The 15,313-nt window shown below is 34.7% G+C and overlaps 1 pseudogene; it reads left to right on the plus strand.

Annotated features, from left to right (window-relative positions):
- Nucleotides 1-15,313, plus strand: part of LOC124973299 (flavin-containing monooxygenase 5-like) — a 29,711-nt pseudogene extending 14,398 nt beyond the window's left edge.

The raw sequence follows: 15,313 nt of genomic DNA on the forward strand, positions 1-15,313 counted from the left end.
CATGTCTCATGTTTATTGTGGGTCTTGATTGTATCAGGAGGCCACATCGAGTGACTGGCCTAAACAATTTATGCTTGTGTAAGTACTTCTATGATGTTTTCACAATAATGAAACCAACTTACAGCAAATTTTTGGGAATGTATGTATTTCTGACAAGTAGAACATGATTATATTTATTTTCACAATGACTTTGGTCTTCTTAAGGATCAAAAAGGAAGACTGTGGAACTCTTACCAAGCATTGGTTCACATGTGGAATTTTTCAGTGATTGAGAAAACAAATATTGAGTTTCTAAGGGTTAAATGAAAGCTTGAATAATTTAGTTTCAGTTTGGGGCCTGAACTTTCTTTTTATAAAAAATGCACTTTATATATATCCTAGAGTATACAGAAACATATATACTCTAATTGAAATGGAAGTATGTATCTAAAGGAATGAAAAGACAAAAGAGAATGGCAGTTTTCTGAGACAGTTTGGATTTGTGAGTCTGCAAATACAAAAAAAAAGTACTTACAATAAAGGAATCACAAGTTACTATTCTGGGACTATGGAAGAAAAAAATAAGCAAAAGTATTCAGAATGACAAGAATAACTGAACAAAGGGAGATCATAAGAATAATATGTTCTTCAACTTTAAATTCTACAAAAGAATGATTTTACAAATGATATCCATCATATAAACTATCATCCAAAATTATTTTATATTCTCCTTTAGGAATTGAGAAGTTCAAAGGACAATACTTCCATAGTCAAGACTATAAAAACCCAGAGGCATTTGCTGGAAAAAGAGTTTTTATAATTGTCGGGAATTCTGGAGGAGATCTGGCTGTAGAGATTAACTACACAACCAAGCAGGTTTGAGTCAATGATTTACTTTGCTTCATTCTATCTTCAGTCTTATCAAGAAGGTAGACCCAACAGAGTATGGATGACTGCACCATTGCCCATCATTACCAGTGGCAAATATGGGGCTTGGTTTCATTGCCTAAATTGACATCATGTATGATGCTAATGGAGAGGCATGATTACTGGTTAGAGTTCCACTATTCAGTTGGCTTTATGCTAAGGAATAAGTTCACTGCTTCAGACTGCACTCAGAATCCCATTTAGGGCTTGGGCTATAGCTCTTTGGCAAGGCCTGGCATGTGTGAGGCACTGGGTTTCATCCTTAGCACCACAAAAAAATATACAAATAAAACAAAGGCATCTGTCCATCTATAACTACCAAAAAATTTTTTAAAGAATCCTAGTTAGCCTCTCCCTGGCCTTGATGAAGACCAGGTATTTGCTGGAAGAAGTTATATAAATGCAATATTGAGAGTGTGAATTGTCCATTGGCCAGAAGAAATGCCATGTTCTCATATAAAGGAAGACACATTTTGGTAATTAAAAACTTTTACTTAACAGGATGGTGCATGAGTTTCCTTTTTGTCACTCAAAGGGAAAAAAAATAAGCAATCTAATCTTTCCAAAAACATATGGATATCAGCACTTGCCAACTAAGTCACTTCCCCAGCTCTTTTTATATTTTATTTAGAGACAGGGTCTCACTGAGTTGATTAGGGCTTGCTAAATTGCTGAGGCTGGCTTTGAACTCATGATCCTCCAGTCTCAACCTCTGGAGCCACTGGGATTATAGGCATGCACCACTGAACCCAGCCTATTCCATGATTTTTAATGAGTCCTATAGTTGGTAAGTGCTAGTGAAGTTCAGAGGATGGAGAGAGAATTCTCAGTCTGAAAGGTCAGTGGTGTTCTCATAGAGGAAGGCAACTTGATTTGGATGTTAAAAATGAATGGGCTGAGGAGAATTTAAAAGAGGAACTTTTCAAGCACATTAACTTTAAACAGAAACATAGTGGTGGATCAGAGTGAGATATATTCTTGGACAGTGTTTAGGAAGGAAAATGGCAGGAAATTTTTTAAAAAGATTGTACAGTACTAAAATGCCACACTAGTGAGTTTGAACTTAATCTTGAATAAAGTGGGAGTGCTTTCAGATTGTGAGCCAAAATGATAAATGTAAATAATATTTTCCATGCCTTAGGTATTCCTCAGCACCAGGAGTGGGGTTTGGATCCTGAATTGTGTAGGGGACCATGGATACCCTTTTGATGTGGTACACTTTTCTGAACTTAAACATCTTATATCAAAGATATATGACCAAGCATTAACAAATACATTTTTGGAAAAAAGTATGAGTCAAAGATTTGATTATAAAATATTTGGCTTGAAGCTTAAACACAGGTATGTTCTCAGGATGAGAATGGAGTTGATAATGGCTAAGATACAAGATAAAGGATTGTTCACACAGGCTAACAGAGCCATCTCTACCCATACATTAAGAAAATCCAGAGAATTTGAAATTCAATTTTTACCTTATCAACCACAGAAGAAAAAGATCTGCTGGTCTAAAGGATTTCTGTCATTTATTCTCATTGGCATTAACCATTTTCTTATTCTGTCAGGTATCAGTTCTTTTTATATTGTGCCCAACAACAACAAAAATGTAGTACAGGGCAGTGTATCATTCAGTCAGTCAACAAATATGGGGCACCTGTTGTGAGCAAGGCATTATATTGGGCATGAAATACAGAGAGAAAATACATGATAATACAAATAATACCTTAACTTTTTTGAAGAGTTTTTAAAGACAAGCACAGTGAATAGTTATATGTATTATCTCATTTAACCCTTACAAATGGCCCTGGGGTTCCGTATCTTTTTATGTCCATTTTACAGATTTAAAAAAGTGAAACTAAGAGAAACTAAGTAATTTGCACTAGGAAAACATGAGTAACAAATGGAAGACTTCAGAATGGATATTACCTTAAAAATATATATGAGAAGACAGACAACAGAATATGACAAAGAAATGCATAGGATGCAGAGTATAAAGAATGAGATTCTCATAGAGCCAGGAGGACCATTGTGAAGTCATTTCTATATACTGACTTTAAATGATTTTTTTCTGTCTAATTTCTCATTTTTGAAAATGTTCAGATCCACAGAAAAACAGTTCAATAATAAATACATTGAACATTCATATATCTTTTACCTAGATTAACCTATCAAATATGGCCATATTTGCTTTTTCTGTTTTTCCCTTTTAGAAGATAGAAAGATCCAAACAATATGTAGTATACATACATACTTAAGTTCTTTTTTTTAAAAGTAAGTCAAAATCATTAATATATACCTAAGAAAATGGGCACTCCATTATATACCATAATACAATTATCACATTTGGGAAATTTAACATTGATAAAATTTAAAACATTGATTATCTACAATGTTGGCATATTTAAATTTCCACAGATGTTCCAATAATATTCTCTTCTTTTTTCTTTCGGTACTAGGGATTGAACCCAGAGTCACTTTACCACTGAGTTACATTCCCAGTCCTTTTTATTTTTTGAGATAGGGTCTCACTAAGTTGCTTAGGGCCTTGCTAAATTCCCTCAGCAATTTGAAATTAATTAGTGAGATGATACTCGGATGCTGTGTTTCCCAACAAATTTTTCATTTAGTTATTTAAGTATGAATATCTTTTGTAGTTGCAAAACAAATTGAGATGTTATGAATAATAAGGGTAGGTAAATAGTGTTAGCATCTAGCATTCTAATTATAATATCTTAGAATAGCAAAAGGAACATTACAGTCTGAGATCTGCACATTGTCTGATATATCTAGACTATATGGCAAAGGTAGAAGAGTAGTTGAATATATTTCTAGGTCTGTCAGGTAAGAAACTTTTTGTATTCTCTACTAAATAAAAAGTTTCGGGGTTGGGTATTTAGCTCAGTGGCAGAGCATTTGCCTAGAATTTAAGCAAGTGAGTGATATAAAAATAAATCTGTAATAAAAGTATTGTAGAATGACCACAGCACCTGACCGGATAATATTCTTTCTAGCTTTTTATTTTCTTTGCTAAATTGAGTATCCTAAAATCATGTTTACTTGTCTTTCTATTCTAAGGCAAATGGTATAGAAGGCAGATAGGAATGGAGCCCTAAAGACAACTGTAATAGTTCTGGGGAGATAGGTAGGAAACAAAACTATTCTGGGTAATCTCCCTTTTTAAGGGTTAAAGAGCATAGGCTTGGTAAGCAGATATGAGACAGTTTTGTGATTTGGCCATCTATGTAAATGGTGGTACTGCTAGTGAAAGGGAATAGGTTTAGAGAGAAAAATGAAATTATGATGTTGGATGCAGAAAATAATCTTCCAAAAGGTAAGAATCAAAGCAAATTAAATTCAACAAATCAAGAATAGTTGTAAACCATATAATATTTCTGAGGCTCGGCCAGGAAGATAACGGAATGAGGACTGTCACAGCCTACTGACTTAAAATTCATAAATTAAGATGGTTTTAAAACTGAATTAAGACTTTTTTTTTTAAAGACTCAAGATACTGGAAACCTGGCTTACTTATTTTGATACCCTTATTCCATGCTGTCTCTAGAAAAATACTACGTAACAGGTCCAAAGTATCCCAACAGAGTTTATAGAAAGTTATTTTAATAGAAATTCTAAAATACTAGGCTGTATAACATTGGTCAAGTCAGTTCACTTCTCTTGACATCGGGCTCCACATCTATACAACCGAGATAATGACACCTATCCTATCTCCTTCATAGAGTTTGTGTGACTGTCAAGTTAATGCATGGAAATGTAATTTAAATTCTAAGTTGCTATATGGATGTAATTTATTACACAGTTTGGGAAATGGAATTCTAAATCTACCTCTTGTGCCTTTGGAATTAGAAGTGGAACTGAACAGAATATTAACAGACAAGTTCTGCCAGACTTAATGATATGTGGACAGAAACTATTAGCCTATGGCCTTATGATACCACAGAGTATTAATATTATTAAGAAACCACATATGCATTCCTCAAATAAGACTCTTCTTCCTTCACTTCTCCAGTACTTTCCCCTTTCAGTGACTTCTAGGATTCAGTTTTTGCCCTGAAAAGCTGATGTAAAGTAGAACTGGTATAAAGTAGAACTTTTCCAAATTTCATTGGTAGACTGAGTGGAAACCATTGAAATTGTTTAACCACCTCCACCAAAGCAAAAATTTACTTACTTGATTTATTCCTCTCTTTCCCCTTCTTTTCCTCTCTCTTGGTCACTCTCATTTCTCCTCTTCATCTTTATCAGCACTCATAGAGCTCTGAACCAGCATCCAACAATAAATGATGATCTGCCAAATATATAACTTCTGGCTTGGTAAAAGTAAAAGGAAATGTGAAGGAATTCACAGAGAAAGCTGCCATATTTAAGGATGGTTCCAGAGAGGATGACATTGATACTGTTATCTTTGCCACAGGCTGTAGGTTTGCCTTTGCTTTTCTTGAAGTTTCCATCAAGGTGGTCAAAAACAAAATATCCCCATATAAAAAGGTCTTCCCCCAACCTAGAAAAGTCAATTCTTGCTATCATAGGCCTGATTCAATCCTTAGGAGCCATTATGTCCATTGCAGAGCTCCAAGGATGCTGGGCCACTCAAGTATTTAAAGGTAAGTGACTGTACAAATTGAGTACTTAGTTACTTGATTATGTTTAATTGTGTTTATGTGTTTGCTTTTAAATAGCATTATGTATAACTGAAATCTTGAGGGTTCCATAATGTCTGGCATAAAGTTATTACTAGAACATTTATTTTTAAGTGACTCTAAAATAGTAATTTATAAGCATAAACATATATTAGAATCACCTGGGATATTTTTCAAACTTAGAGATGCTTTGATCTCATCCCTGGTGATGCTTATTCAGTACATCTGGGTGGGACAGGCATAAGATGTTTTGACAAAATTGTTCCCCAGATGATTCCACTCATCTAAATTTTGGACAACTGGCATGTATTTGTGAAGTAAAAGAATACCATCTTTCATTATAGAGAATGTCAAATATAGAAATAATGTGACTTAATTTCAGACAGTAAGTTAACACTGGTAGGAGACTAGTCCAGAATGTAGAATATTCAACTTTCAAATCCTCACACCCTCCTTACATACCTTCTTTCAGTTTTGGCTAGGAGTACTAGGAAAAAACTTTGAGGTTTGGGTTACTAGGCTCAATATGAGACAGCAGAGGATAAGACTTCTAAAAGGCATGATTAAATCTAGCATCATCAAAAAATTATGTCCCAGAGCACATAATTTTTCTCTAAACTTATCAGACTACCACCTGAAAACATAAAATTGAAACTGGGATTCAATAAATAAGGAGAGAGATAAGAATGATTTAAGGAATGTGAAAACATATCAATTGAAATGCAGTTGAATTTGGTGGAGAAGTTTAGACAAAATAAGTTAAGATCTGGGGGAGATCTGAGAGTTCCCTTCAAATATTTAAAGGAATAACCTACTTAGTAGGGCAAAGAGTCAAACTAGAACCAAGGAGTGAAATCTTGAGGGTTGCATAATATCAGCTTAACATTAAAAAATAAAAGAGACAAGACCTTTTCCATTTTGTCCATATAAAGGTTTTTTCTTAATTTGTTGTTTTTAGATATGCATTACAGTATGGTGTATTTTGACATATTATACATACATGAAGTGCAACCCATTCCAATTTGGATCACATTATTGTTGTTGAACATGATGTGGAGTTACACTGGTCTTGTATTCATATATAAGCATAGGAATGTTATGTCTAATTCATTCTACTGTCTTTCCCATTCTCATCCCTCCTCCTTTCCCTTCATTCCCCTTTGTCTAATCCAGTGAGCATCCTTATTTTTCCTCTCTACCCTCCCCTGTTATGAGTTATCATCCACATATCAGAGAGTACTTTGGACTTTCAATTCTTGGGGCTGGTTAATTTCTTTTTTTTAATTTTTTTTTGGTGTAAGATGGACATAATAACTTTATATTATTCATTTTTTATGTGGTGTTGAGCATCAAACCCAGGACCTCACACATGCTAACCAAGCACTCAAACATTGAGCCACAACCCTAGTTCTGATTTATTTCACTTAGCATGATATTCTCCAGTTTCATCCCTTTACTAGCAAATGCCATAATTTCATTCTTCTTTATGGCTCAGTAATATTCCATTGTGTATATATGCCACATTTTCTTTATCTATTCATCTGTTGAAGGGCACCTAGGTTGGTTCCATAGCTTTCCTATAATGAATTGAGTGCTATAAACATTGATATGGCTGTATCACTGTAGTCTGCTGATCTTAAGTCCTTTGGGTATAAACCAAGGAGTGGGATAACTGGGTAAAATGGTGGTTCCATTCCAAGTTTTCTGAGGAATCTCCATACTGCTTTCTACAGTGGTTGCACCAGTTTGTAGTCCATCAGCAATTATGAGTGAACATTTTCCCCTACATCCTTGCCAACATTTACTGTTACTTGTATTCTTGATATATTTCTGACTGAGGTGAACTCTCAGTATACTTTTAATTTGCATTTCTCTCATTACTAGAGATGTTGACTATTTTTTCATATTTTTTGACCATTTGCATTTCTTCTGTGAGGTGCCTGTTTGGTTCCTTTGCCCATTTATCGATTGAGTTTTTGGGGATTTTTGGTATTAAACTTTTTGAGTTCTTTGTATATCCTTGAGATTAAAGCTCTGAGGTGTAGATGTTAAAGATTTTCTACCTTTCTGAGAGCTCTTTTGATTGTTTCTTTTGCTGTGAAGAAGCTTTTTATTTGGTACCATCCCATTTATTGATTCTTGATTTTACTTCTGCCTTAGGAGTCTTATGGAGGATGTCAGTTCCTGAGCCGACATGATAGAGAGTTGGGCCTTCTATTTCTTCTAATAGAGGCAGGGTTTTTAGTCTAATGCCTAGATCAGCAAGACCTTTTCTTGGGCAGCCTCTGAAATTCTGAGAAAACTAAACATAATAGCAAAAGAATGTCACATGGCTAGATGGCCATTTGAAAGAGGTGAATAGAGGAAAGTTAAGCCTCGGAATAGAGAGATGCCAGATGACTTTGAAGTTTCTTTCTAAAGAAGAAATTATTTGATCCTATAATCATTACAATAAAATTTGTTATCATTACTAGTATTTAATTAAAATTATTCAGTGTTTTCATTGGAATTATAGATTACTGTTTACTAGTGAGATCCTCATGATGTCAGAGAAAAAAATATAGTGCTATATAGTTAATAGGTAAAAGATATCTTTCCAAATGTCTGACATTTCTTAATTCCTTATAATTCATGCAGTAGGTCATGTACTATTTAAGAGCCCTGGACCACCAAATGCAAGTAACCCATGGTTGGCTTAATTCTAGTCATATTGAATGGATATTTTAATTAGATCAAGTAAGTAAGGGGAGAAAAATTCATTAACATAGACCAAAGCATCTTAGTATGATTGAAGCAAATGGGACTCTTATTCCATGCCCAAGTAACTTGCAAAGAGAAATTGGATAAATGAGTATTTGGAAGAATCTGCATTATGGGTATGAGAGTAGGTGATCCGAAGGAAAATTTACAAACATTTCAGCTTCTTATGGTAGCAGAAGTCTAGCACACATTCTTCCAACTTTTGCAAAAAAGAAATCTTTGGAAGAATCCCTATGACTTTTCCAAACTTCCAACAGGAACCCTGAGTTTTTTTTTCTAGCCATGACTTACCTGTCTACCTACCAAATTCTTGTCTTTCTCATCCCTGAATTTTATCTTCACTAGTTCATCTTTCACCTAGTTTCTCCTAGTCTTTCAAGCCTGCCCAGCCCAGTCTGTCCTCTTCTTTGGTCTGTCTTCCCTCTACTAAATCCCATTTTTCTTCTTCTTTCATTCTCTGGAATTATTGCCTTCTTGTCATGGGAAATATTCCACCATTTTCTATAACACTGAACCCATGTTCTTGCCATGAATGAAATCAAGTTTCTTTTTTCTTTGCCTGTTTTGCCAGTCTCACAAGGGTTCTTTCATTCAGCAACTGTCTTTCCTTGAAAACTATATCAAGTTATACCAATTCTTTTTATTACCAGAAGGTATAATGTCATAGGGTGATATTTAGGTTCCACCACAGATTGGTATAAATTGCTTTTTCAGATTCATTTTTTATTAGTCTTTACCACACATCAAGACTTCTAGAAACACAGGATGACTTACTCACTAACCAACAATATAGCACATATGCTTGTACCCAGAGATTTTGTTTCTCATGTTCTCTTCTTAGTATGCCATCCTTTACTTTCTGTTATTCAGGACAAACCTATGCATATTTCCTCCCTCCTTTATTATTATATTGAAAGCTCTTTAAATAATCATGTTTATTTACCTTTCTATTCCAAGGCTAGACCAATGCCTAGCACATAGAACATATCTAATAAATGTCACTTCTAATGAATACAGTGTGGCCTTAAAGCAAATGAAGTTCTGAATTCTGTAGTAGAAACTTTATAAGATCTCAGCTTATCAAGTGCCTTGGCCAATTTCTCTTCATGTTAAAAGGCTGAACTGGTCTGGAAGACCAGTAGGAGAGCCATATCTCTTTTCTCTTATAGCATTATACCCAAATGTACAGGGCAAGTCAGGATTTCAGAAAATCAGGATTAGACAAATACAACATGCCTTACAACTGAGAGTAGACCTTGAAAGACCCATTACCATAGAGCTTCATTTAGGCCTTCTTCATTCCCACATTGTCTTGGGACCCTGGGAAAATTAACTTCAATTCCTCACCATTCTTCAACAACATTGTTCAGCAAACATTTACTGATCTCTCAGTATATATGATCTCCTAGGTTCAGAAAAAACAAAAAAAAACAGAAATACCTATTTTCATGGAACTCAGAGTAATAGAAGGAAGATAGACAAGAAACAAACATTTAATGTGTTCATTCACTTCACACATATTTACTGCATCCTAAGCAGAGATGGTCTAGTAACAATGTAGAGGAACTACTGTGGGAAGAGTGGGCAACAAGTACCCAATTCTTCCATGGCTATATACTAAGAGAAAAAAGGAAATTTTGATATATGAGTAGAAAAATCACCAATATTTATATAAAGTTAGGGGAAAATAACAGTAAATTGAGTTCTGGGTATTACAAGTAATTGAGAATGTTGGGAAATAATGTTATAGGAATTAAGAAAAATGAAGTCTGGGGTACCCATAGAGGTGAAATCAAGAAAGTTCTTGGCTGCCATGCAAGAAGTTTTTTTTTTTTTTTTTTAATGTACACTGTAACAAATCACTAAAAGATTTTAAGTGGAAAAGGAGAACTCAAATCAGATTTGCAATTTAGAATACATGTTAGAGGGAGTAAAATGAGAATGTCAGTCCAAGTAAGACCTCTTGAAGCCTTTAGACCAAAGTAATGGCAATGTAATGAATAGGAGGTGACAAACTTGAATGAAATTTCATAGGAATTTTTAAAAGGATTTTGTGGCAGAATACATGTTGGGGATAAGAGAGAAAAGAATCTGCCCAGGTGCTGTGTCCATTAGTGTAAACTAGGAATATAAAAAGGGGAGCAAGATTGGGAGGGAGATAAGAAATATGATGCAATATGTGTGTAAACAAGATAATACTGAAAGTTAATGAATTCAAAGAGAACTGCATCACAGAATGTTGTAAATATCTTTGTCCATCAAATCTTAACAGATTTTTGTTATTGTTTATGAACTGACTCCCTGTCACCACCAAGAAATAGATCTCCACCCCCTCCTCCTCCATAAAGTTTCAAGCTAATAAATGTAAGACTTAATTGCATTTATTTACTTGCTCGGACATGTATTCTAAATTGCAAATCTGATTTAAGTTCTCTCCCAGTCAAAATCCTTCAGTGGTTCTCTATAGCCTACATTAAATGCAAATTTTTTGCATGGCAGCCAAGAACTTTCTTGATATCAACTCTATGAATACCCTGTAAGAAGTAATTGGAAATAAGCTCTCAAAATGTATTTCTTGAGCATCCTAAAAGACCTGTGATTAATTTCAAATGAAACATTCCCATTCTTCCTTATTAATTTATAAGTAAAAATTTCTGTAGCTAAAGTGAGAAAAGACATCAAAAAACACAGTAAGCTCTGAGTATTGAATTTCTGACTTCTGTGTTTCAGGATGAGCATATCAGGATAGTTAATTCAGTGTGCCCATTAGTTGCCAAAGGGCAATTAGAATGGCAGAGAACATGAAACCTGTTATATAAGAAACCTGTGCTGGTTAGCCAGATAATGAGATGATTAAAGTAGTTATGACAGGTGCTTTTCACATATTTTAAGGTCTGTCAATTCTGTAGTTCCAGAAGGAAGAGCTAGTTCCAATGATGCAAGTAGAATAGAAATAGATTTGGGGATCAGTACAAACAATAATGTTCCAGCAACTACAGTAATCAATTATATCATCTCCTTAGATGGCAGTGAGATCTCCAAGACTAGAGAATTTTAAGGAGGAATGAGATGATCACTTGATATTGTATTGTAGAAAGAAGGATTGGACTGAGTAATACACATTTATGTACTGAAATTCTACATTCTAGAATTTTATAGAGTAACACTTTAGGATTGTGGCTTAAATTTTCTACATGGCATACTGCCTACATATCTGGTCATAAGGCTATATATCCGGGCAAAAGGCTAATTGAGCTATAGTTGTTTATATGAACTTAAATTTGATTCTGCCTTTGTCTAGCCATGCCCTTGGTGTTAGATCCTAGTACAAGAACTGTTTGTACATTAATGCTTAAATTTATTTGTCAAGATTGGGTATTATGAGTTACCCTTGGCTTTACCTCCCACACAAACTCCTATCTAATAAACGAGGATAGAAGGTGAGGCTTATCTTCCATAGGACTTTAGCATAAAATGTGATTGAGAATTTATTTTTACTTCCTTTACTCTCCATTGTATAAAATACATTTGTTATTAAGATACCTGTGTAGGTGCATTTCTCCAGTCCCCTCCTTTTTTGAGATGGTGTTTTATCATTACTGATTGAACCCCTGGACTCAAATTATCCTCCTACTTCATCCTTCCAAGTGCTGGGATTGCAGGTTGTGTCACCACATCCAACTTTCCTTTGACCTTTTATATCATTTTCCATGTGATTTTAAAACCATTTGTCATTTCTATGTATCCATATTTCATTGACCAACTCAAAGACTATGTTAGGGAGAAGGCAGGTATTTGTTGGAAAGCAGAGTACAGTAAATGTGTTAAGACAAAGCAGAATAAAGTAAGCTACACATATTGATACAGGTGAATATTCTTTATCTGAAATACTTAGGACTACAGGTGTTTTGAACTTCATGTATTTTCAGAGTTTGAAATATTTGCATATATATAAAATGGCCTATCTTGGAGATGGAACCCAAATATAAAAATGAAATTCACTTATTTTTCATATGTACCTTATAAACATAACCATAAGGTAATTTTATACAATGGTTTTCATGTGCCTGTTTTTTGACTGTGAGCTATCACATGAGGTCAAGTGCTGAATTTTCTACTCCTGGCATCTTGTTAGCATTCAAAGAGTATTGGGGTTTGGAACATTTCAGATTTCTGTTTTTCCAATTAGGTATGCTCTACTTATTATATTTTGATGGTGGCCAGATTGGGTAATCAAGCAAACTATAATCTCTTTGAGTATAGAAAATTATTCTATATTTCTTTGAATTTCTCATAACACAGTAGTTGTTGATAAGATCATTGTTTTTACTGAGGTAATTTACACTCAATTTTTAAATTTTTTTCTTTAGGGCTAAGGAAATTTTCCTCACAAAGTGAAATGACAGGTATAACTAAAATTCAAGAGTAAATGGCCAAAAGATAAGAAATTCTCCCAGGATGATGTATAGTAATTTTTTCTACATATTTTATAATACAAACAAAATTTTACTACATTTCAATTTCCTCTTGTTAATTTGAGAATTCTGATTAAAAAGGGAACAATAATGGTGACAACTGAATGGGAAAATATCACTAAGGTTTCAATGCAAATGAGAAAGGAGAGAAAACTCAAGAAAAGTGTATAAGGACTAATGTTTAGGACTTAAAAGAAAAGTTAGATAGAAAAAAACTCATGGAGAAAAAAGTTTGGTATATTATCTTGGTAGGAATTACTTGAAGCAGTAATACAACTGCCAAAGGAAGGAAGAGTATGTTGAATTAATGATAATTTCAAATCTGTTTAGTAGATTTACAAATATGAACTGACTGCTTTGCTGGCTATCATCAGGTGAATAGCACATGCAGGTTAGACTGGCTTGGCACATGAAAAGTCCATGTGACGTGGTAAGGTAATAACATCAGCTGACTGCTTTGTGCTTTGGTGAACACAGTGATTTGGAAGTCTGAACTTGAGCTCAATCCTAGGGTTGTTTTTACTCAGAAAAAGTGGAAATTGATTGTTGAAGTTCCCAAAATGGTGGTTTTCTGCAACTGACTTATATTAGCATAACTTCCCTATCTTGGAGGAAGAGAAAGTAATTTTTTATTTAATCTTCTTATCCTTACCAGGTGCTCTCCTATTTTCTTCTCCTCTTTCATTGCCAAAACATCTAAAGTTTCTACATCCTATGCTCTCAGGCCTCTCCCCTTGTTCCCCAGAGTCCCTGCATTTTAAACTCACCTTCTTACTCCTGACACTGTTCCCTTGAAAGTCATCCATGACCAGGTTCCAATCTCTCACTACTGAGCTTGGCATTTTTAAACATTTTCCCTTGGAGAGCTTTCTTTCCCTTCTTTTCTGGCACTAAACTCTTATTTGGACTTTTCTTCTGTCCTTCCTTTGTCTTATTCTTGTCCCACCACCTTCTTACTATAAGCAGTCCCCAAGGATATAACTTGAACTTTATTAAGGGTTGACAGTTACATTCAACATTTCATGTTCATGGAGCTTATTTAATCCTCATAACAATCCTGCAAGGCTGGAACTAGTGAATCCTTTTGTGAAACCTTCATGAAAACTCCAGCTCTTGACCTACTGCTATAAGATAAATAAAAGCATGCAAACACCTGAGTTAATATCATCTCCAGAAAGCAAATCTCTCAAATTTTTTCCTATTTAATCTCTTCAAAACTCCACCCCATTTTGATAAAGTACTACTTGACCATCTATCAGTTCCTTCAGAATTCCATCTCAAGAATTCTACCTAAAATTTATTTTCTAATCATTTTTTTCTGTCCTTGTTTTTGGATCCCTCAATCAGCTTAATGTGACTTTTCTCTTATTTCCTTTGTGTTCCATTGTTCCTTCTTTTTATTACAGAAAGTAGCAAGTGAAGGTCTCCTAGTCACACTTCTTTCACCTATTTTACTGTTCACCACATTTTACCACTAAAAAATCTCTTTAGCTCTCCAAAAGCACTTGGTATAATCATTTGATCTGGTTCCATCTGGAGGGCCACTTCCTTTTGTAGGATAAGTCACCCTCTCTCATCCTTTCAGAATTCCAAGTTAACATTTTCCCTGGGAAGCCCTGATCTGTGGACACCCACCACCCCACCACCATTGCCCTCATAAAATAATTGAGAATCCCATGTTTGAGTATTTTTGTGGTGAGTTCCCTCTTTTTCATCAGTCTTCTGAATCTGGAGTGCTGTCCATTCTTGTTTTCTACTAATTTAGGCATTGACCATAAATATTATTTGACCCATTCCTGCTTTATTCTTTCACTTCACTGCTGTTCCCTGATTTTTAATACTTTTCTTTGTTCTCATTTTATCTATATCTTTCACATCCTTCAAGGGCCTAGTATAACTCTCTCTAAAGTGCCCATTTTTACATTTCTATTATCAGTCAAACCCACAATATTTAGCAAAACCCTTGAGTTCTCTTATGTGTATACATATCTTATCTCTTATTAGTAGATTTGTAAGATCTTTAAGGATGTTGACAAATATCCTTTTTTTCACTATTTACTACAGCTAATAGTTCAATATAAAATCAATACCAGCACTCAGAAATCACTGATTTATTGATCATATAATTGATTGCCTTGTTGATAGGCCATGGCTTCTATCTTCTCTACTTTTAGGTACTCGGAGAGCCAATATCATACCATTCAGGGAGACTACATTTATAGCATGGAAGGGATTACTGTTTTGGTGGGAGACAAGCCTAATCTGTCTCTGACCTTCACTGACCCCAAGCTAGAATTACAGTTATTTTTGGGACCATGTGCTCCATTCCAGTTTCATCTACATGTCCCTGGAAAGTGGGATGGGGTTTGAGAAACCATCTGAACCACAGATCATCATATCAGGAAGCCTATTAAGACAGGAGTAATTGAAAATAATAATTCCATAGCTTCAACAAAGACAGTGGGCAGGTTTATGCTACCTGTTATTTTCTTTGAGGTGATTATGGTTTATTTTTAG

The sequence above is a fragment of the Sciurus carolinensis genome (assembly GCF_902686445.1).
Source record: "Sciurus carolinensis chromosome 14 unlocalized genomic scaffold, mSciCar1.2 scaffold_115_arrow_ctg1, whole genome shotgun sequence".
Classification (NCBI taxonomy): domain Eukaryota; kingdom Metazoa; phylum Chordata; class Mammalia; order Rodentia; family Sciuridae; genus Sciurus; species Sciurus carolinensis.